The sequence below is a fragment of the Carassius carassius genome, chromosome 48 (genome assembly GCF_963082965.1).
Source record: "Carassius carassius chromosome 48, fCarCar2.1, whole genome shotgun sequence".
NCBI lineage: Eukaryota > Metazoa > Chordata > Actinopteri > Cypriniformes > Cyprinidae > Carassius > Carassius carassius.
In genome coordinates, this window is record NC_081802.1 from 17407924 (window position 1) to 17432607 (window position 24684).

The 24684-nt window shown below is 40.9% G+C and overlaps 3 long non-coding RNA genes across 4 annotated transcripts; 1 reads left to right on the top strand and 2 right to left on the bottom strand.

The window, feature by feature from the left end:
- Positions 1-3279: 3279 nt before the first annotated feature.
- On the bottom strand, positions 3280-4350 carry LOC132131486 (uncharacterized). Its single transcript, XR_009428877.1, has 4 exons — positions 4256-4350; positions 4001-4181; positions 3587-3711; positions 3280-3409 (listed from the first exon to the last, which is right to left on the bottom strand). It is a non-coding gene; the product is annotated as an uncharacterized LOC132131486 (long non-coding RNA).
- Position 4351: 1 nt separating this feature from the next.
- LOC132131485 (uncharacterized) lies at positions 4352-5571 on the bottom strand. Its single transcript, XR_009428876.1, has 4 exons — positions 5543-5571; positions 5285-5415; positions 4660-4748; positions 4352-4579 (listed from the first exon to the last, which is right to left on the bottom strand). It is a non-coding gene; the product is annotated as an uncharacterized LOC132131485 (long non-coding RNA).
- A 4832-nt stretch (positions 5572-10403) lies between these two features.
- On the top strand, positions 10404-14202 carry LOC132131869 (uncharacterized). 2 transcript variants are annotated; one of them, XR_009428961.1, is made up of 3 exons: positions 10404-13502; positions 13762-13842; positions 14126-14202. It is a non-coding gene; the product is annotated as an uncharacterized LOC132131869 (long non-coding RNA). The 2 variants fall into 2 exon arrangements; XR_009428960.1 differs by having other exon boundaries at positions 10404-13842.
- The last annotated feature ends 10482 nt before the right edge of the window (positions 14203-24684 follow it).

Sequence of the window (24684 nt, forward strand, 5' to 3'; positions counted from 1 at the left end):
TTCCGGCGGGGTGGTCGTCAGCCCAGCACCACTGCCCAGGATGGCAACCAGCCAAGCGCTACAACCCAAGATGGCCGCCAGTCCAGCACCACTGCCCAAACTGGCCGCCAGCCCAGAGCCACAGCACAAGATGGCCGACTCAACGCCTGAGTCTCCAGACAAGGTGTCACCGACTCGCCAACATAGAGGGCGGAGGAGGAGGAGACAGGCGTCTACCGTTCCTCAAGGCCCAGAGGACGTTCCCGAGGCGGTGCCCGATGCTGTTCCGGAGACCGAGGCGGTGCCCGATGCTGTTCCGGAGGCCGAGGCGGTGCCCGAAGCCGAGGCGGTGCCCGATGCTGTTCCGGAGGCCGAGGCGGTGCCCGATGCCGAGGCGGTGCCCGATGCTGTTCCGGAGGCCGAAGCGGTGCCCGATGCCGAGGCGGTGCCCGATGCTGTTCCGGAGGCCGAAGCGGTGCCCGATGCCGAGGCGGTGCCCGATGCTGTTCCGGAGGCCGAGGCGGTGCCCGATGCCGAGGCGGTGCCCGATGCTGTTCCGGAGGCCGAGGCGGTGCCCGATGCCGAGGCGGTGCCCGATGCTGTTCCGGAGGCCGAGGCGGTGCCCGATGCTGAGGCGGTGCCCGATGCTGAGGCGGTGCCCGATGCTGAGGCGGTGCCCGATGCTGAGGCGGTGCCCGATGCTGAGGCGGTGCCCGATGCCGATGCTGTTCCGGAGACCGAGGCGGTGCCCGATGCTGTTCCGGAGACCGAGGCGGTGCCCGATGCTGTTCCGGAGACCGAGGCGGTGCCCGATGCTGTTCCGGAGGCCGAGGCGGTGCCCGATGCTGTTCCGGAGGCCGAGGCGGTGCCCGATGCTGTTCCGGAGGCCGAGGCGGTGCCCGATGCCGAGGCGGTGCCCGATGCCGATGCTGTTCCGGAGGCCGAGGCGGTGCTCGATGCCGAGGCGGTGCCCGATGCGGTTCCGGAGGCCGAGGCGGTGCCCGATGCGGTTCCGGAGGCCGAGGCGGTGCCCGATGCGGTTCCGGAGGCCGAGGCGGTGCCCGATGCGGTTCCGGAGGCCGAGGCGGTGCCCGATGCGGTTCCGGAGGCCGAGGCGGTGCCCGATGCGGTTCCGGAGGCCGAGGCGGTGCCCGATTCGGTTCCGGAGGCCGAGGCGGTGCCCGATGCCGAGGCGGTGCCCGATGCTGTTCCGGAGGCCGAGGCGGTGCCCGATGCTGTTCCGGAGGCCGAGGCGGTGCCCGATGCCGTTCCCGAGGTCGAGGCGGTGCCCGATGCCGTTCCCGATTCGGTGCCCAAGACCGGTCTAGAGTCAGGGCTAGTTCCTGTTGACCTTCCAGGGTCGAGTCAGGTCCCAGTGGACTCTCCAGGGTCGAGTCAGGTCGAGGCGGTGCCCGATGCCGAGGCGGTGCCCGATGCTGTTCCGGAGGCCGAGGCGGTGCCCGATGCTGTTCCGGAGGCCGAGGCGGTGCCCGATGCGGTTCCGGAGGCCGAGGCGGTGCCCGATGCGGTTCCGGAGGCCGAGGCGGTGCCCGATGCGGATCCGGAGGCCGAGGCGGTGCCCGATGCGGATCCGGAGGCCGAGGCGGTGCCCGATGCGGATCCGGAGGCCGAGGCGGTGCCCGATGCGGATCCGGAGGCCGAGGCGGTGCCCGATGCCGAGGCGGTGCCCGATGCTGTTCCGGAGGCCGAGGCGGTGCCCGATGCTGTTCCGGAGACCGAGGCGGTGCCCGATGCCGAGGCGGTGCCCGATGCCGTTCCCGAGGCCGAGGCGGTGCCCGATGCCGTTCCCGATTCGGTGCCCAAGACCGGTCTAGAGTCAGGGCTAGTTCCTGTTGACCTTCCAGGGTCGAGTCAGGTCCCAGTGGACTTTCCAGGGTCGAGTCAGGTCCCAGTGGACTCTCCAGGGTCGAGTCAGGTCCCAGTGGACTCTCCAGGGTCGAGTCAGGTCCCAGTGGACTCTCCAGAGTCGAGTCAGGTCCCAGTGGACTCTCCAGAGTCAGGGCCAGTCACTGATGACCTTCCAGAGTCAGGGCGGGTCACCGTTGAACGTTCAGAGTCAAATCAAGTCACTGGGTGGGCTGCTGCTCGGCCCTGTTGGACTCCGGCATCGACCACAGGGGGGTGGTGGTCATCCGCTCCGCCCTGGGGGACCCTGGCGTCGACTACACGGTTGTGGTGGTCCTCCGCTCCGCCCTGGGGGACTCTGGCGTCGACCACGAGGACGTGGTGGTCCTCTGCTCCGCCCTGGGGGGCTTCCGCTCTGACCACACGGTTGTGGTGGTCTTCTGCTCCGCCCTGGGGGGCTTCCGCTCTGACCACACCCGTGTGGTGGTCTTCTGCTCCGCCCTGGGGGGCTTCCGCTCTGACCACACGGTTGTGGTGGTCTTCTGCTCCGCCCTGGGGGGCTTCCGCTCTGACCACACGGACGTGGTGGTCTTCTGCTCCGCCCTGGGGGGCTTCCGCTCTGACCACATGGACGTGGTGGTCTTCCGCTCCGCCCTGGGGGGCGCCTGCCCTGACTACACGGTTGTGGTGGTCTTCCGCTCCGCCCTGGAGGGCTCTGGCCTTGACCACAAGGGTGTGGTGGTCTTCTGCTCCGCCCTGGGGGGCTTCATGTTGTTTTTGTTTTTTTTCCTTTGGTTTTTGTGTTAATGTCTGTCCCTGTTCCTCTCTGTGAGCCTGGCCCTCCGTCCCTCCCCCTGAACCTCCTCCGGTCCTCCTCCCTCCTGGTCTCTCTGTTTTGTGTCTACACTTCTGTTATCTGTTCGCCATGATTTTTTTTTCTGGCCCTCCGTCCCTCCCCCTGAGCCTCCACCTGTCCGCCTCCCTCCTGGTCTCTGTTTTGTGTCTGTCGTGGAGCGTCTGGGAGCCGCTCCATAGAGGGGGGGTACTGTCACAGGGTCTGGGTTGTGTCCCTGGGTTTCCACTAGATGTCCCCCTTTCTCACGGTGTCTGTCACCTTATCACTTCCTGTTCCCTTATTTGGTCACCTTCCTCCTTGTTAGTAATTGATTGTTCCCCACCTGTCTCCTGTTCCCTCATTATCCTTCTGTGTATTTATACCCGGTCTGTCTGAGTCTGTGTTACGGAGTCCTTGTTTAATGTTCATGTTAAACCCGTTGTCTTGACCTTGCTGTGTGTTCTTATCTGTTTTGGTTTATGTTTGGATTCTCTGGTTTTGACCCTGCCTGGACTGTTTATTCTTTGGATTGCCCCTTTAATAAAGTCACATACCTGCACTTGGATCTCTCCGTGTTTCTTGAACCACCAGACGTGACAGGCATGGGATGAGATGCTTATCCAAGATGATGTAGAAGCACTCAGTCTTGCTTTTCTGGCGTCCAACAGCAAGGAGGTACGGATGCTGATGCTGGATGTTGTTGAGGGGCTCCTCCAAACTGCAGCATGACTAAACTTAAAATGAACATTGAATATTAGACACAAACATAATGTCCAGTAAGAGAAACAACAGTATAAAAGTGACTGTTCAAACAACTCAACGGCTGGTGCAATATGATAACGCATATGAATGATTTTAAATCTCCATGTTAGAGCAACCCAAAACACAATATTAAAATGTCAATACCTTATGAAAGATTACAAGTCTTTCAGCAGCATCACATGGACTGATTTTTGGAGACTTCAGTCCTCCTGGTGATGGTGGAAGGAGATGTATCAGTTAAAGAAGGGATGCCATTTCCCGGTCGTAAACTAGAGATGAAATTCACATGAAAACAAAAAACAACACATGAATTAATTATTCTAAACCTTCTAATTAAATATTTTAAGTTGAAGAATAGAAAGCATTTTAAACATTCACCTGGTTAATGTAGTCTTTTTAAAGATTTTATGTAGTGCAAGTTATTTATTTGCTATTAATACGGGAAACAACTGAAGTTCCTGAATTTTAATATTTTTTTGTCATCAAAGCAAAATATATTGTAACTGTAACTGCAAATATAGCAGATGTGTAAAAACAAGCAAATCAAATACAACTTACTTGTCTCATGAAGGTCACTTCCTTCAGGACATTCTGCTGAGAGCAAAAACTGACTCATCTCTGCTGTTGAAGTAAGTTGCTTGGTGTCTTTAATGACATTTGGCCTGAAGAATGTGTCCCTCTTCTGAAGCAGCCTGGAGGATGTCTCCGTGTCAAACAGGAGAGTGAAGTCTTGACCAACCTTTAAGAAGATATTAAACTTTAAACAATATTCTCAACTTGCATTCTTGTGAAAACATGTTATTCCAAACTTACCAGGCCTTTTGTATCTAGGAATCTTGGGAAGGTGGAGAGGATATCAACACTAGAGCCTGGATCTTTAATAAGCTCTTGGCGATGCTGAAAGGTCTGGAATATTAGGGACTTCTCTGTGGTATGGCTGAGCAAAGAAATGGCCTCTTTGCAAGCACTCCCATCAAGTTGCCCTTCAAAATTAGTAGCCCTTTGGCATTTTGGGCCTCCTGGAGAAACATCATGAGGGCTGTCTAGTGGCAAAGATCCTCGTCTAATCTTCCTGTGGACTGTTTTCATATGCCAAGCATTGTATCCTATGTTGCTTGCAGCATCATAAAAGTGTTCCTTAAAAGAATCACATTTCTATGTCAGATATCATAACATTGCAATTATAACATGAAAGGGTCATGCAGACGATGACTTACGTAGCCTTTCTTGGAATATGGATCTCTGAGGGAACAGTATCACTATGCCAAGAGCATACTGTTCTCTGATAGCTTTAGAAGGGAGTTGCCTAAGAGAAGATATCAAATTGGTCTTAATTTATACAATGGTCTTGCAGCTTTTTTTTTTATAAAATAAATTAAAATACCCATGTGTATCAATCACGTGAGCCACCAGTGTGTTGATCATTTGTGGAGGTGTTAGCGCAGTGGATAAGACGCATGCCTGTGGTGTGGGAGACCCGGGTTCGAATCCACTGTGAAACGCCAGTGTGTCCCTGAGCAAGACACTTAACCCCTAGTTGCTCCAGAGGCGTGCGACCTCTGACATATATAGCAATTGTAAGTCGCTTTGGATAAAAGCGTCAGCTAAATGAATAAATGTAAATTTGTCTTCTTGTGGCATCTGTTAGAGTTTCTATTTCTTGATACTCCTTCACCACCTTAATTTTAGAACATCCTCGACCAACTAAAAATTAAAAATGACCTTGGTGTTTCATTAATTACCACAGACTCAGAGGGGTTAAACAATTATATATTTTGGATAATTTTCATTTCTGGGTGAACAGAACCTTTAGGACACTGACATAAAAAGCTTTGTTCTAACCTGTTTTGCAGACAGTGCAGATGTGTCCTCTTTTCTTTGTCTCTTGTTAGGGACCTCATGTAAGATTACAGTCGATGCACTTGAACTGTTGCTTTTGTCAGACTTCTCAGAAGACAAAGAGTCTGAAAATTCTAAATAATTAAAGTATTAAAATATTACAAATATTGTGATGACCAGTACAAGAATCAGAAATAGCCAATTTATCATATTTATCCTGAGTTGCTTGATAACACAACTTAAATGTTCAATAAAGCTCACCATCATTTGAGAAAACAGTCAGCACCACAGCCTTGTCCAATGAGGTCACTGAATATTTCTGCATCGACTTCTGTCCCTGTTGCATTAGGTGGCAAGAAAAATTTCTCAATAAGTGAAAAAAATTAGAAAAAAATTATTTAAGTTGATGCCCTTTCTTGCTTCACAACAAATGTCTGATTTGAAAACGTATCTTTATGATGCAAGCAAAATGTAAATATGAATTATTTTTTCCAATGTATCCCCTTCTACAGAACATTATATGATAAAGGCAAATACAGAAATGAGGCAACAACACGATACACAGAATTTATTAGATTTTAATCAAATTCTTAGTTATTTTAAAGGAGTAAGAAAAAAAACAACCTTTGACGTGAAATTGCATAAAGTTAAACCTCTCTTCAATGCAGTCCAGCTTCACTGTTCATACAGTAACTTAGCTAGCTAACGAAGCTAATCACGTCGACGATGGCAATAAACGAGGCTTTGTAAAAGATAGTTCGTTTTATTAATTCGGTAAATCATTTTAATTAATTCGAGGCCAAGCTGTTATAATTTGATTCCTTGTTTTAGTTAAATCGAAAAGCGCGAGCGTAGTAAACCGCTGCCACGATGTACGTTAACTTAAAATGTGGAAGCGAACGCACACACACAGCCTAATATACGTTTATGCACAGTGCTCCATAGCACGTTATGTTGTACATTCTCTACTGAATAAGCACCAATCATAAATGTAAAAGTATGATTCAACTTAACTTACCTTTAAAAGCCACACGAGGATAATGGCGACGTCTTCATGGATTTCACCAGGGACGATTGGAAATGCATGGGCGGAGTCTAATTACGTCTCTATGGAGTTTGTTTAACACTGATGATCAACTCTGTGAAATAACTCCAACACCAAACACCATTTTACTCTGAATGTGTTAAAATTACTCTTTGGGTGTTGAAATCAACTCGGAAATGTTTAACACAGAAATTTCAACTCTCCAATTTTTGCTGTGTAGGTGCAGATAATATATTTTATGACACAAACAGGTGTTTGTTGGTTTCCACAGCTCTTGAGTTTAACACAGCCTGCCTGTCCTTGTGTACGTGAGGCAGAGCATCCGCTGCTCCCTAACGGCTAAAGAAATGCTCCTGAAGTAAGAAGAGAATGCATGAGCGCACCAACATTTCTCCGCAGGGATCCCGCCTAAATGTATGTTATGAAGCTACTCATTCTGCAGTCTGTGCCGGGACCATATGCAGAGATAGACACGTCAAAATCCATCTGCTGTGATGGATATCAACCTCATATGAAGGCAGGCATCGATCCAGTCATTTACTATTATATCTCTCAACCAGAACTGACACCAATGGCTCAGTCAGCCTTCTTGATGTTTAATTGTAACCGAGTAGATTCGAAATAACATCTAAAATATTGAAGAGCCACTTTTCCAAACTCTCGGCCTGCCAAATTGGCCTGTAATGATAAAAATTAGTGCAATTATGCACTCATGTTGAGAGCTGCATTTTTTCTTAAGCAATTCCATATAAGTTGACAATAAAGAATGATAGAATGAATGATAGAAACAAAAAGAAAAGGTCACTGTGTTTGGAAGTGCTTGTGTTCAATTAATATGTTTCTTTACTTGCAAAAATGCAGTATGGTAACCATGATCTCTGCCAAAATAAAATAGTTATTTCTAGTGCTGTAAGTTTAATTTATTGCAATTAATTATAAAAATGTAACAAAATAAAAATTGCTATTTATTTAAATAATGTACTATATTTTAGAGCAGGTTTCGAATGTAATTTTTTTTTAATTGCATTATATATATATATATATATATATATATATATATATATATATATATATATATATATATATATACACTGGTGCTGGTCATATAATTAGAATATCATTCAAAATATTCATATTTCAAATGTTTATTTATTTTAATTTTGATGATTATAACTGACAATTCCAAATTCAGTATCTCAGAAAATTAGAATATTGTGAAAAGGTTCAATATTCAAGACACCTGGTGCCACACTCTAATCAGCTAATTAACTCAAAACACCTGCTTGGCCTTTAAATGGTCTCTCAGTCTCGTTCTGTAGGCTACACAATCATGGGGAAGACTGCTGACTTGACAGTTGTCCAAAAGATGACCATTGACACCTTGCACAAGGAGCACAAGACACAAAAGATCATTGCAAAAGAGGCTGGATGTTCACAGAGCTCTGTCTCCAAGCACATTAATAGAGAGGCGAAGGGAAGGAAAAGATGTGGTAGAAAAAAAGTGTAAAAGCAATAGGGATTGGAGAGGATTGTGAAACAAAACCCATTCAAAAATGTGGGGGAGATTCACAAAAAGTGGACTGCAGCTGGAGTCAGTGCTTCAAGAACCACTACGCACAGACGTATGCAAGACATGGGTTTCAGCTTTCGCCTTTTCTTGTGTCAAGCCACTCTTGAACAACAGACAGCGTCAGAAGTGTCTAAAGACTTGACTGCTGCTGAGTGGTCCGAAGTTATGTTCTCTCAATTTTGCATTTCCTTCGGAAATCAGGGTCCCAGAGTCTGGAGGAAGAAAGGAGAGGCACGCATTCCACGTTGCTTGAGGTCCAGTGTAAAGTTTCCACAGTCAGTGATGATTTGGGGTGTCATGTCATTTGCTGGTGTTGGCCCACTGTGTTTTCTGAGGTCCAAGGTCAACGCAGCTGTATACCAGGAAGTTTTAGAGCACTTCATGCTTCCTGCTGCTGACCAACTTTATGGAGATGCAGATTTCATTTTCCAACAGGACTTGGCACCTGCACACAGTTCCAAAGCTACCAGTACCTGGTTTAAGGACCATGGTATCCCTGTTCTTAATTGGCCAGCAAACTCCCCTGACCTTAACCCCATAGAAAATCTATGGGGTATTGTGAAGAGGAAGATGAGATATGCCAGACCCAAGAATGCAGAAGAGCTGAAAGCCACTATCAGAGCAACCTGGGCTCTCATAACACCTGAGCAGTGCCACAGACTGATCGACTCCATGCCACGCCACATTGCTGCAGTAATTCAGGCAAATGAAGCCCCAACTAAGTATTGAGTGCTGTACATGCTCAAACTTTTCATGTTCATACTTTTCATGTTCATGATATCTTAAAATCCTTTCTTTGTATTGGTCTTAAGTAATATTTTAAATCACAATTTTATCAGAATTATATCATAAAGACCCGTCAAGGTCAAGTTCAATAAGCCTTTTTTAAAATATTACTTATTTTAACCTTTTTAATAACATAAGGATAGTTCAGATTGTCAGAAATTATAATACATACACTACTGAAGGTTTTCTTTTTCAAGAGTTTCACTAGGATGAGTTTCCCTTTTCTTTGTCCTGGCCTGTCTTATTTGTCCCATGCCACAAAGCATGATGGGATTGCTTGACCTCAAAGAAGGTCGTCTCCCAAAAGTCCTGGAAAGGACTTAATCACAGCCTAGACTCCATCTACAGTAAACCCGTGTTTAAATTCGCTCTTGGGACGACTTTTCCTTCCCTTCCCCTCGTGGCTGAATCTAATTTGTTGTGTCGGTGTGATGCAGTACCTGTTGGCTCTTTTCTCTCGACCCATTTGCCATCCTCCCTCCCCCACGGCAGACACTCCAGCAGCCAAGACAACTGGGATCTTTCTCAATCAGCATGTATATGGCCGTGCAGAGGGGAGATAAGGATGGGATTCATGTGCCTTTTTTTTTTTTTTTTTATCAAATTTTTATTTATTTTTTCCTTTAGGGAAAAACATACAGACATGCTTCACAGAAATAGAATATAAATGTATAAATACATCCATTTACATACATGCCTATACATAAGCATATATAATGAAGCATAATTAACATAAAAAAAAAAAAGAAAAAAAAAATAATAATGATAATAATAATAAAAAGAAACAAAATAAAATAAAAATAAATAAAATCCCATGTGGAACCCACCCGCCCCTTGGATCCCGATCCCCATATCTCACTCGCAGATTAAATCTAAAGCCCACGGAGAGTGGTCAGCAAAGAGTGCCAAGCCTCTATTGCTGACTCTTTGGCACCGTGGACTCTAGCTATTGACAACTCCAAGTAAACAATATCCAAATACATTAAAAGCCAAGCTCGAAAGCAGAGTGAGTGTGGAGGTTTCCAGCGTGTGGCAAGTAGTTTTTTAGCAGCTGTAAGTCCAGCCAACAATGCTCTTTTCTTGTCCAGTGTCAATCCCAACTTTGACAAATCATTCAAAATAAGTGTAGCAGGCGTACAAGGCAGTCTAATCTTAAACAACTTAGAGAGGTTAAAGGCAATCATCTTCCAAAATTCAGCCACTGGGGAACATTCCCAGAACATGTGAAAGTAACTGCCAGTCACTTTAGCAGAACAGAAAGTACAAGTAGGATCGTCAATAACCTTCATTAAATGAAGCTTCCTAGGGGTGAAATAAACCCTATGTACAAAATTATAATGAATTTGCTGGTGATCAGGGTTTCTGGATGATAAACCTATATTGATCCACACTTTATCCCAATCAAATGCGGGTGACAAATCTGGAACATCTCTCCTCCACACTGTGTCCAACGCCAGAGGTCTATAAGCATATCGCAGCAAGAGCCAATAGAGTCTTGATACAAAACCCCTAGTGCTCCCGACAGAGTAAAACAATTTTCGAATTGGATGTGATGTGAGCGGAGCTTGTAAGGGGGCACCGTTGCTTTTTAGAGTCGATCTCAACTGCAAATAAAAGAAAAAGGAGGTACGTGGTATACCATGCTTGATGCAAATATTTTGAAAAGTAAGTAACCCCGTCTCCCCATAAATATCCCCAAGTGTACAAATGTTTTTTTTTTCCCAATCAGGAAATCGAATATGACAACCGCCAATCAGCAATCTCTCATTGTTAAATATTGGAAAGTGTGGGTCCCAGATAGAAAAACAACCAGCCAATTTCTCCACCCTCCTCCATACCAAAAGTAAATATGAAATCATGGGACCAAATTTCAAACGGCATTGATGGGGTGAGATTTTTGCATACAAAATATTAGTAAAAGAATATGGAGCTATCATCCGTTCCTCTAAAGTTCGCCAAGAGACTTGAGCATCAGGGTGAAACCAGGATAGAAGAGGTCTAAGTGTGAAGGCCCACTCATAGAACTTAAAATTTGGGAGAGACAGGCCACCAGCCTGCCTTTCTCGCTGCATGGTGGTGAGCTTAATACGAGGTCGTTTGCCATGCCACAGAAATTTACTTATTGCTGAGTGCAATTTGCCCCAATATTTAGGGGGTGGGGGAAGGGGGAGCATTGAGCTGACAAAATTGATTCTGGGCAGAACATTCATTTTAATTATGGCTACCCTGCCACGGAGCGAATTTGGAAGGTTAGACCACCTGTCCAGATCCGCCACCACTTTGTTAAGTGTTTTAGAAAAATTGTTTTTAATAATTGTCTGTATGGAGGAATAGATGTCTATCCCCAGATAAGTGAAGTTATTAGTAACTGGAATAGATGCAGGGATGGGAGTATTGCACATTGCCTGATTTAAGGGTAGTAAAGCTGATTTCTGCCAGTTAATTTTGAAGCCAGAGAGCTTGCCATAAAGATCGAAGGTAGACAAAATATGTGGGATACATTGCACTGGGTTATTTATATACAATAAAATATCATCAGCATAAAGTGAAACATGGTGGTGTGTACCTCTAATGGAAATTGGAGAGATTGTGGGAGAACCACGGATAGCTTGTGCCAGTGGCTCAAGAGAAAGGGCGAATAACAGAGGGCTAAGAGGACATCCTTGTCTTGATCCTCTCAAGACAGCAAATGGGGAGGAGCTAATTTTGCCCGTAAGTACTACAGCTGTTGGGTTTTTATACAGGACCTTAATCATATTAATAAACGGCAAACCAACCCCCATAACCTTTAGCACTGCCCACAGAAATGGCCACTCCAGGCGGTCAAAGGCCTTCATTGCATCTAGTGAAAGGACAGCAGCAGGGGAATTTAAATCTTGAGCATCATGTATAATGTGTAATAGTCTTCTAACATTATCTGTAGCAAGTCTAGACTTTATAAACCCAGTTTGATCACTATGTACCAGTTCTGTCATATGGCCTTGAAGCCGACGGGCCAGTAATTTTGCGTAAATCTTTAAATCTGCATTTAAAAGCGAAAGAGGCCTGTAGCTGGCGCAATCAGCTGGATCCTTTCCTTTTTTAAGAAGCAGTGAAATTAATGCAGAATTAACATCCCTAGAAAATGATCCCTCTCTAACAGAATATAAAATCATCTCCAGTAAAAGCGGGCCAATCTGGGGCCAAAAAGTAAGATAAAATTCGGGTGGTATTCCGTCTGGACCTGGTGATCTACCTTTACGCATGTCCCTAGCAGCTGTCTCGCACTCCTGTAATGTGATTGGTTGATCTAATTTTATGGCGTCATCATTACTGAGATGAGATAGTTTAACATCTTTCAGGAAATTATTGCAGACATCTTTATCAAAATTATTTTCCGAATTATATAACTCCTGATAGAAGGAGGCAAAAACAGCATTTACTTTCTTTGGGTCACATTGTATAGTGTTATTTTTGTCTTTAATGCAAAAGATATCAGCAAAGTGCTCATCCGTCCGAAGTTTCATTGCCAGTAAGCGACTGGGTTTTGAGGAGTTAAAATAATAAGTTTGTCTGGTTTTGTGCATGAGGAATTCTGAACGACGCCTCAGAAGAGAGTTAATCTCTTTTTTGATCAATTCCTTTTGTAGGGCTGTGTAATCATTAAAATTATGTTGCAGGGAAGCATCAAGGGACGTATATTTTAATTCTAAAGCTTCCAATTTAGCTGCATGAGCTTTGTTTTGTGTTGAGGCATATAAAGTGGTATTACTCCTTATAAAGCCTTTTATGGCCTCCCAAAGAATCCTTGGATCGAGAACAGAGCCAACATTAAAGTCCAAAAATTCACTAAAATTTGTTTCAAACTGAGCTTTGAAAGACTCATCTCGCAGTAAAGAAGTATTAAGACGCCATCTGGGGGCTTTAGTGGAAAATGGGCGAACCTTGACTGAACAACATATGGGTTTGTGATCAGACCAGGTCACCGGAATGTAATGCGCATTTTGAATATTTTGAAATAAATCTTTTGAGGCAAAGATAAAATCTAGTCTCGAAAAGGATTTATGTCTCCCTGAGTAAAAAGAATAGTCTTTTAAAGAAGGGTTTAACAAACGCCAGATATCGACCATGCCCGTTTCGGATGCCCAGTGGCGCAACGCCTCAGATGCAAGATGTTGGTCTTTAGTCTCGCTGCCGCCTGTTCTGTCCATGCTGCTGTCCCACACCGCATTGAAATCAGCCCCAAGAACTAAGTGAAATCCTGTAAGATCAAGCAAGGATTTAGTTAATAGATGGAAAAAGGTACGATCAAATACATTAGGGGCATAAGCAGAAATAAGTGCAATGTTTTTCCCATCCATACAGATCCTTGCTATAGCTATCCGCCCTGCATCATCTGCCCAAGAGTCAATCATATCAAATTTTAGTTTACGTTTACACAATACCATTACCCCTTTAGATTTTGTTGCTGCAGATGAAGTTGCAATAGAATGATAAAACTTATTGGCTAATCGACCCACATCTTTGCCCAATAAATGTGATTCCTGAATCATAGCAAAGTCTATATTTTTCTTACGAAAAAATTCTAGTACAGTGGTTCTTTTGTGCGGAACGTTCAGACCCCTGGCGTTGACTGAAATAAGGTTAAGAGCTGTCATATGCTAGAAGGCTTTGTGAAAAACAAAGAAAGAGGAAAAAAAAAAAGAAAGAGTTGTCCCAACAACAGCACGAGAGAGAACCGGATCCATAAAAGAGAAACACCCAAAAAAAAGAAAAAAAAAAAAAAAAAAAAAAAAAAAAAAAAAAAAAAAAAAAAAAAAAAAAAAAAACCGAAGAGGAAGGTGAGGAAGCTGAAACTGTCGAACCTTCCTGAAAATCCACAACTGGATAACTAACTCAGAGAACTTTCTGACCACTCAAGTGCGGCAGCAGCGCCACCCATCAGCAAACAACTGAACAGCAGTAGTGTGAACACATTAAAGACATCCGCCATCTAACAGCGGTGCTATATCGTTAACAGACACGAAATCTACAGACCCCCTACCCAACATAACCTGCACACATGACTTATAACTCGGGCAGACAAAGAAGGAGAGAGAGGGGAAAAAAAAAAAAAAAAAAAAAAAAAAAAAAAAAAAAAAAAAAAAAAAAAAAAAAAAAAAAAAAAAAAAAAAAAATACTGTTACCAATATGCCCAGTCTACAAATTGTGATAAAAAATACCACTGCAAAAATAATATTAAAGGCAATAAATGAATAAAGTGGGAGACATGCAGTGAAGTATATTATAGATAGTGATGCGAGACAAACATCAAAAATAGTTAATATTGATAATAAAAAATAATAAAATAAAATAAAAACTCCAGCTTTATAAAATTCGGAATGCTAGTTTAAATGGACATCAGAGGAAAAACAGGAAAAACGGACATATATTGTATATAATCTTGCCCGAATCAGTCTTAAAGTTTCAAAAAAAAAAAAAAAAAAAAAAAAAAAAAAAAAAAAAAAAAAAAAAAAAAAAAAAAAAAAAAAAAAAATATATGTAGGCCTATATGTAACAAATAAAAATAAAATAAAAAATAAAGAACGGGGAGGAATATCACCGCTAACGTTAATGGCCGGGGATAAGAATGATTGTTCTGCTTAACATTTTAGAGGTTTTTGATGCATATCAAGGCCTTCTTATGATCTTCAAAACGATGCTTAACTCCACCCGGCGTTGTAAATGAAAGCACTGCAGGATAGCCGATGCCAAACGGGATTTTGGCTGAGTGAAGCAGGCGTTTACACTCCAGGAAGGAATGTCTTCGCTCCTGCGTGGCCTTCGAGAAATCTTGATAGAAGCTTATCTTGTTGTTCTGCCAACGGACATCCCCGATTTCTCTAGCGAGTTGTCTCACCCGTTCCTTCTGTTGAAACCTCAAGAACCGCACGATAAATGGCCTTGGAGGGGCACCGGGCTTGGCAGGTAGAAACGACCGGTGAGCACGCTCCAGATCTAAGCCCCCTTGAAATTCAGCATGAAGGACTTCGGGGAGAGTGGCCTTCAAAAACGATACAGCATCTTTATCCTCCACACGTTCCGGAAACCCATAAATGCGTAAATTAACTCGCCTGTCCCGATCCTCGTATTCAGTTAGTTTGGCGTTCAATTTTTCAACCTCCAAAGCAGAAGCCGGGGGGGCGACGCTGCGCTGCTTCTCCGCCTCCTCTAACATATCGAGACGCACCTCCGCGCTATTTATCCTGGTTAGCATGTCGGCCAGCTTACCCTCCATCGCCTCAACTGCTCTTCTCGTTTCTGTGACGTCCTTGCGAATATCTGCAAAGTGTTTAGCTTGCTCATCTGATAGTTTTTGAAGAAGCTCGTGAATTTTAGCAGTCGAGATGGACTCATCCGCATCTTCACGTGCTGGGGATACAGGAGAGGCGTAGGCAGCTTTTGAGCTAGCGGTAGCCCTAGCACTTTGCTGATGTTGAGACGCATTTTCGTTTTTCCGGGGATTTGGCATATCGAAAGTGGTTGACGCTTATTAAGGCAACTTGCGGGGGAAAAAAACAATGCAATAAACTGCGGATGCCTATATATTCACACAAAATGTTATCTCGTGGCGCTGCAGCCCTCAACCTAATCAGCCATCTTGCTCGGCGTCATCACGTGACCCCCGGGATTCATGTGCCTTTGAGAGCCTGTGCAAGGGATCGGTTCACAGGAGGCTTGAGAGACTCTGCAGCGCTGCAGATCATTAGATGCGCTATCTGCTTTCACTCGGAAACCCAGTGGAAAGAGATGACTAAACAAACACCATTCACAACACTGGCTCAAAATCCCCGCCTATTTATCTCTGACTTACTGTATTGATATTGATTTTCGGCATATGAATAGGTCGAGGACAAATCTCAAGTCAACAGACAAATGTTTATGATAACAGATGTTTAGTTAATGAGAATTCGCTGCCAAAATGCTGAATATATGAAGCTAATCCTAAAAATAAAGGTTCTAATTTGAAGTCAAAACAGCGTTAGAAAATGTATTTTATTTATTTTGTTGAAATGGTAAAAGAGTAGTTCACTCCAAAATAATAATTCTGTAAAAATGTACTCACGCTCATGTAAGGCCAAGCCTGCGTGATTGAATAAGCGATGTGTTTGCAGAATGTCCAGGTTGCTATTTTCCACATAGTGAAAGTGGAATGAACATTTTAATATCCCAAAACGAGCACCAAAGCACAATAAAAGCAGTTAAAATTGTCACTGGCTAAAAATGTTTCCTTCCATCAAAAACGGGTGTGGATCGGAAGACCCTATTACGTCAAATTCACTCCTTTAATGCAGCATATTTTTGAGTGAAAATGAATATCAACTAGAAAAATAAAATACATTTTAGATCTTGACAACTCCTGTCCCCATACTTTTTTTTTTATAGATTACAAGATTACATATTATTTACACAATGGCAGTAAATTACTCGGTCACACTTTATTTTAAGTTCCAGTTCTCGGTATTAACAAACCATTAACTATGATTTTGCCTCAATAAACTCCCAATTAACAGTTAGTAAGGTAGTTGTTAAGTTTAGGTTTGGGGTAGGATTAGGAATGTAGAATATGGTCATGCAGAATAAGTGCTTTATGAGTACTAATAAACAACCTATATGTTAATAAAAGACATGCTAATAAGCAACTAGGTAATAGTGAGAATTGGCCACTAAAATAAAGTGTTACCAATTATTCATAATTACCCTATTTTTTATTTTCTTAAATTTTCCTTTTCCTTAAATGTGGTATTTAGTTAGTAGTAAATTAGTCAATCATTGGAAATTTTCATGATTTAATTAATTATTAGCTTTTCATCACCTCTTCAGAAACAAATAAAAGTCATATAACCTTGAACCAACAGAAGGGTGAATGAATGAATGAATAAAATCATTTTTGGGGAAAATATCCATGTAATTATTATTATTATTATTATTATTTATTTTTGTCTTAACACAAAAAAAAAAACACTGCAGTGCTGAAAAAGCGGAGATAGTTTCTAAATTACGAGCAAAAATACCACTCCACATGAATAGGCCTGAAGCAAGACATCAGCTGCGATCTATGAACAATGCCTATTGTCAGAAACATTTTCCTGCGGTTCAGAAACAGCCGTACAAACTGTTCTGCCAGACACTGCTCCAATTTCAAGCATTTTCTCTGTAATGCAGGTTCAGCTATCCGTATCTAAGTCTGTAATGATTTGGACCTGTACTCGCCGAACAAGTGTGCAACTCTCTAGTGGAATCAGAAGTTTATAAAGAAACACGCAAAAATTAGAGCCAAACAAAGTGAAGGACTTTCAGTCAGGGACTCTTTATGAACTAGTTCCAGCTACTGTCTCTGGCTCTTCTCCCAGAAGGATGGCTAACTTCACCCAAGTAACTTCACTTCCCTGGAGGCCTGAAGTATTGATGTTTTGTAACAGTGTGTGTGTGTGTGTGTGTGTGTGTGTGTGTGTGTGTGTGTGTGTGTGTGAGTGAGCGATACTCCCTTTGTGAGGTTCAGCTCTGCACTGCAGACACAAAGGTAAACTGACACCTTGCTGTCTGAACAGCCCATATCTTTTTCTGAAAAACCACAGACACATTTAGACCACATTTATTTCAGATAACAATTCTATAATGTCTCATTAAAGGTGCATTTCTGGAATATTTGTGAAATATACTGTATTGTAAACTAACTGCAACAAAAATGCAATATACCTACAGGTCAGTTACTTATACGCCTCACTAATTGATTCTTGTACTGAAATTACTTTGAGGTTTCCGTGGCTACCCTCTGTGTCATGTGACCAACTGGCTGTGATGTTTAGGATGAGGTTAAAGGTCGGAGGTCAGGTGGTTGGGAACAGTTCTTAGAGTAAATCTCTGGATGATCTGGGCTCAGTGTTTGACAGTCTTATAGGGCCTTCAACATGATCTATTACAGATTACATTGAAAAATAACAGTCATCAGTTCAAACATGGAGACCGATGCATCCTCACAATCAGTCAATCAATTAACACATTACAGTCAGTTTTATATTTTCTGAGAATATTAATATCACACATAATGCACAAGAATGTTTACATAGTCATGGTTACAACTTAGCAAGACAAAAGAGTCCATTTGTATACCATTTTTCTGAAAGTTTACCACATCTCAAAGTATGTAATACAATACCAAAAATTACAAAAATTACTGATTTATCATAAAATGTACTATTCTGATATATATATATATATATATATATATATATATATATATATATATATTAGGAAACTTTCTGTATAATTTAAAGTTAAAAACTTCCCTGCAACATTGTGGGAATGTTATTTTATGATTGTTAAAACATAAAACCTAAAAAGCATGTTCCTAGAACAATAATAATTGGTTCCCGAAAAGAAATGACTAAACTGGAACCAAATACTTCCTTAAGGGAATGTTGTGTGTTCAACATTATTAGTGGACAGAAATTAAGAAAGAAATTAGTGAGTGTGAAAGTCTGTTTTTTTTATGCTCTCATTTTTCTCTTTAATGTTTTAGTCTGCTTTTATTTATGAACACAGATGCTATCTATCCTTTTACGTAATAATGAATAACAACAACAATGAAAATGTATCTTTTGTTAAAAGAAGCTAATTGAGCTTCAGTGCCTAAAGAAAAAGTCAAAAGCAATGAAAACGCAGAACAGTTAATGTTTACAGCGGCACTGAACTTTCATTTGAATTCAGTAAATTCACATACTTGTCTTTTGTTTTGACCAAAGTAATTATTCTTCTTCAAGGTTACCTCAGCTTTATTTTCCTGGAGAGAAGTAATTTTTTTTTCTCTATTGTATCTAGTGAATCTATACAAAAGTGTGCACTTGCTTATTTGTTTTTGATCCATATCAAAATGCGGCTTCCAAAAAACAGTTGTTTTTATTTGAATTAGGTGGTATAATATCAAGATGTAAAGCTAAAAATGGATTGCTCTGACTTTAGATCTTTGAAAATATGCTACATTATACACCTTGACAGAAATAAAATAGCCAATGGACTGAATGAAAGTGTTAATTATTTATCTGACAGCAGGTGGCGCTTATGGAAGAGCAGTTTTTCCTTGGTTACCGCTGTATACAATGCAGCTGCACCTATACACACTAATGTAATGTGCATTATATGGAGGTAAGAGGAAAATAATATGAAATCAAAAAATGTATATTCATTCATATATACCCCCACATATTTGTCTTGCTATATTTCGAAAATTGTGAACAGGTGAGCTTGATCTGTCTTGTACAGTATTTTCTCCTCTTTACAGACTTCATAAAAATTCTACACAAATTACATTTTGGGAAATGATTGCAATGCAGTTTGTGTGCAATTCTGGAATAGAGACTGGCCAAAAAATCTATATTTTCAGGAATTATGGCTGGTCCACCGGTGCATCTCTGGAACCTGAAACTTTCCCTCACTGCTGATTTAAAACAAGCAGGCGGTTCTTCGAGTCCTTGAGTGTGTCACGTTCGGGAACACAGGAGATGTGAGATCCAAGTGCAGTGTGAGATTTATTGGGCAATCCAAAATCAGAGTCAAAACAAGCCGGGGTCGTAACCAAACATCAGTCCAAAACAGAAACAAACAAACAAACAAAACAGGATCAGGAACAGGAACTCGAAAACTAGGAACGCGAGGAAACCAGGTGACGGAAAGTAAGGACTCCATGCAGACAAACAGAAAAGGACTGGTTAATATAGGGAGGATAATGACTAACAAGTGAAGACACCTGAGTCCAATTAACAGGAGTGCAATTACTGTGATGAAGGGACAAGGCTTAGTGGGAATTGTAGTGCCTACGGTGAGGTGCCTATGGGGAAGTGAGACCACTAGTGGACACCCAGGGAAACAGAGACCAGACAGCGTGACAGAGTGTCATCTGAGCTCGCCGTTCTTGTTTTAAGCTAGTGCTTGGATTGTCTCTTCTGCTCTTTCCTGTTGTAATGGTTAGTGTTGCATTACCATGCGTCCTCTTCTGGATTGATTGCCTATGTCTGACTGTATTCATCGTCTGACTGCATGAAATGAACCCTGATGTCTGTATCATAGTGGTTTGGGACGAATACATGTACTGTTACACCACTAATATACATATGCATGAGACCATCATTCTCACAAATACACATTTTCATTGTTTACACAGAGACAATAACATTTTCAAAAGCTTGCACTTCAAAACCTATTTATAAAAGTTTTTTTTCATGCACCCAAAACACCATGTCTGGTAAATGAATGGCCAAAATGCATAAAAAAGCCTGCTTTTAGTTGAAAATGGTGTTGTGTAAAAGCTTCTCAAAAACGGTTTGTAGTAGAAACTCCAAACTCCACAACTTAATTTAGATACATTTTTTTCTTTTTGATATGGCTCCTGGAGTGTAAACACAGTGGCACTTTTAACCTATGTTTATTTGTATGACCCAGCATGTCAACATTTGGCTCGACTAACAGGATGGGCCTCCCTATTTTTCTAAACAATTTCAGAAGAAAGGAAACCTGTTCGAGTACAATCATTATTTTCGAAGTACAGCATAAAAACTACACACTTGTTTTTCCATGTTTCCCGACGGACAAGTTTTTGTGTTTTTCAATAGTTCATTCATTGGCTTCAACACAATTGTAAACATCTCCTGAAGTAAACAAACCTGCTGTAACAGTACGGAAATTCACCTACTTACAGAAATAAACCAACACCCCAGAGCAGCATGTATTAGCAGAGGACTGTCAAACTCGTGAGTTTCGTCATGCCCTGAATCGTTTCCTCAGCCAAACGCACACGTTAACATCAGAGGATTACTCATGTGGGCCAGTGAGCATCAGGTCTTGGTCCCACATGACTTTCAGGCAGCATTCCTCATGGCCCACCGCGAGCGCAATAACAGGATCTGTATGCACTGAACTCTGTCGTGACCAATTGATGTGACAACCTCCCTATCTTTTTAGACAGTGAGTTCACATCCAACTAAACAATTATGCTCTGCTTCGCGCGAATGTGCACTCGGTTCATATCGGCCCTTTTCTATGAACAGTACCTTCGCTTTGCCCTTTGTTTGCTCACTGTTTCCTTCCTGCTCTAATTTTCAGGACAGAGAAATGAATAAAATTAGCATACAGCAGCCGAGGGACATATGGGAAGGTAATATCAAAAGAGCCAATTTGCATTGGCGGGTGATCATTAACTAAATGTGGATCTACTTATTTTGCCAAGTGTTAACAAGAAGGGAGAGAAGCAGAAAGGAAGGGGCTGCTAGAGAAATGGAAAACAACTTCATTGTGTATGAGCAATCAATGGCCCTGTTGGTACCCATTACAAAAGGATTGAAAGTTCAAACCTGTATGGCTTTTTCCCCCACTGAGGAACACAAAGGGGGAAAAAAAACACAAGCTGCTGTTTTCCACACAATGAAAGTAAACAGTGACTTTTACAGACAAAAAAATAAATAAAATAATAATTATATATATATATATATATATATATATATTTCTAGAAAAAGCATACGGAGCCCACATAGATATTCAGGTGATAAATTAGGTATTTGTTTACGTGATTAACATTGGAAAATTCCGGCCATGCTGGATTTGTTTGCACATTAAGTTAAATTGTGGCCATGTCGTGGGAATGAACTCTTAATTTGTTGCCACTTTATCCTCTGCATGTCATGTGCAGGGCTCCGTAAAAGTGTAATGAGCACCAAAATATTTTATTTATTAAGTATTTTAAGGTATAAAAATAATAAAACTCTTAATGGTAAAACTTTATTTTCGTATAATGTCTGTTTTTAGATTATTCTCAAAATATTTTGAATTAAAAAAAATCATATTTATTTATATATATTTATTCATATTTTATTTTTGAGGCAATATGGCACTTAAACACCATCAAAGTATGAATATATGTCAACACTATGGGCAATATAATATAATATAATATAATATAATTAGTATATACATTTTGGGATTCTCATAATATGTCCATGTATAAAATATTAAGAAATTAATATAGTAATGTTTTATTTATTTATGTAAAATGTATGTTTTGAGATTTTTGACTTTAGAAAAAAAACATGTATTTATATATATATATATATATATATATATATATATATATATATATATATATATATATATATATACAGTATATATATATATATATATATTTTCTTTTTTTTTTCATTTTAGCATGGCTCTTAAACACCATGACAGTTCAAATATTCCATTTTTTTTTTTTTTTTTTTTGCATGGTTCATTTCCATTTAAGAAGCAAAAATACATATTATTTTAATCTAATGGAACATACTTTCCTATTGGAATTTTTGACAATTCAGAAATATTTTAACGTATAAAAATATAATAAATATAATGTTACGACTTTATGGCCATAAAATGTCTGTTCTGAGATTATATTCTTTTAAAAGTTACATGACATTTAAATGCCATAACAGCACAAATATATGTAAAGGCTATTCCCAAATTAGCATTTGTGCACTTATCACAATATATAACCCAGGCCTTAAGTCACAGATTAATGAAATTAATCGAATTTTTCCAGGTTTATTGTCACATAGAAGTGACATTTAAACCAAGCCACTGTCTGCTGGTCCATATGGCAAATTTGAACCTGAACCTTATAAAATATATGTGGAGAAATGTTAAGCCTATTTCTTTCTAATTGTTTGTTATATTTAAAAGCGATTTCTGAGTGATTTTTTTTATTAATATTTTTTTTTCTTCAGTGTATTTCAATGTATTTCTCCATTCATGGTTGTTTGCGAGTGTTTTTCAGGCCTGCAACACTCCAGTAATGTTGTTTACCGTGATAAAGCACACGCACAGCTCACCTTTACTTACCCTCTCTCTGCACTCTCTTTTCTCACACTGAAAAGAAAAATGCCAACGTGTCCAACGTTTCTTGGCTTGACCTTCCAAACAGGCGCTGTGTGAATGGAATCCTAAACTTGCCCAAACACCACAGAAACACACAGGAGGGGCGACGGGACAAAGAGAGCATTGTTTCATCAGCCCCCCGTCCCAGAGACTGATTGCCTGCCCTTCTTTAGCAGGCCTGCCCAAATATTTGTCAAGTAGACATTTTGAAAACCGCTTAATAAGAGGGAAGAGGATTCTAGAGCTTCACTAGCTTGGGGTCGTGTTGTTTTGGTGTGTTTGTAGTTGTGTAGGTATGCAGGAGTCTCGGCTGAGGAATAAACACAAGATAACCACGAAATCACAACCTTTCTGCATTCCTACACCTGCACCTAAACAAATATCTGTGATATGTTTATTAAAGGGATAGTTCCACAAATATGAAAATCTATAACCCTCAATTTATTCCAAACCTCTATGAGTTTCAATGGATGCCAGTGTCTACTCAATTGGTAGAGCAAGCGCAAGGTTGTGGGTTCGATTCCCTGGGAACACATGATAGGTAAAAATTGATAGCCTGAATGCACTGTAAGTCGCTTTAGCGTCTGCTAAATGCATAAAATTTAAATTTAATTATATTGTGTTCTAAAATATACAATAAAACTGAAAACATTATTAAATGCCAATATCAGTGATGTATGATGATTCTCAATATCAATATTCATATCAAATATTGCTAATAAATATGCTACTTTTCGGTTTCTATGGAAATCATTGTTTTATATATATAAAAAAAAGAAGAAAAAAGACAAACTGTCACGTACGGTGATACAAGAAACACGGGAGAGATCCAAATGCAGGTACTATGTTTATTGAGGGGCAATCCAAAAGGGGCAAACAGTCCAGGCAGGGTCAAAACCAGAAAATCCAAAAAAAAACATAACAAGAACAAGAACATACACTAAGAGCAGACTCAGGGAAGTATCACGCATACAACAAGGACTCCGTGACAAAGACTCAGACAGACCAGGTATAAATACACAAAAGGATAATGGGAAAACAGGAGACAGGTGGGGAACAATCAATTAACTAAACAAGGAGGAAGGTGACCAAATAAGGAGACAGGAAGTGATAATATGATAGACACCGTGGAAAAGGAGGACACCTAGTGAAAACCCAGGGAACACAACCCAGACACTGTGACACAAACAAGCTGAAAATATATGACTTTCATATGGAAGCTTGTTCTACATTTTTATTCATGACTATTTTCTTCGTGATTCTAAAACAAAAAGAGTCCGAATTGTGAGATACCAACTTGTGAGATCACATCATAAATGTTGCAAAATATAAACTTGGAATAGCAGGATTTTATTATTTATTTGTTTTCATTTTTTTTTTCCCGGAAATAGTTTTTGAGTTTATATCTCGCAATTCAGATTTTTTTGTTTCCACCAAAAAAACCTCAGAATTAAAATAAAAATACAATTCAGACTTTTTTTTCCTTCACAAACTCACAATTTTCTTCTCAGAATTGAGTTTTTCTTTCAAATAATTTGCTAAGAATTCTGAGAAAATAAAAGTATAAATTGCTAAATATAAAGTCACAATTACCTTTTTTTTATCCCATGGCATAAACAAGCTTCCATTCTTTTACACATGAAGACTGAATGTTATAATAATTGTAATAACTGGTGCACAGCAATATTTTAGCTGTAGCTGGTTTGAAGGTGTAGTGACTTCATTTAGATCACAAACTGAGTAGGCAGTTGGCATTATTACTTTTGTGTTGTTTTTATTTATTTATTTATTTTCTTATTTTATACCGGTATTTTCGACGTCCCTACACAGGAAACTCATTGAAAAACATACTGTTTTACTGATAGTTTAAACATACAGCCCTGAGACAGTGCAATGGAGAGGACATTTCTGAGCATAATTACATGCTGATGCCAGGGGCTTCAGAGGTGTGTAGTTATCTGAGTAAAATATTCAAAACACTATAGCCAGCGGGTCTCAAGAGAGACACTTTATAACAGCCGCAGTTCATGTGCAGATCAATAGGAGAGAGAGTTTACATTAGCACACCTGCTTAACTTTGAGTTC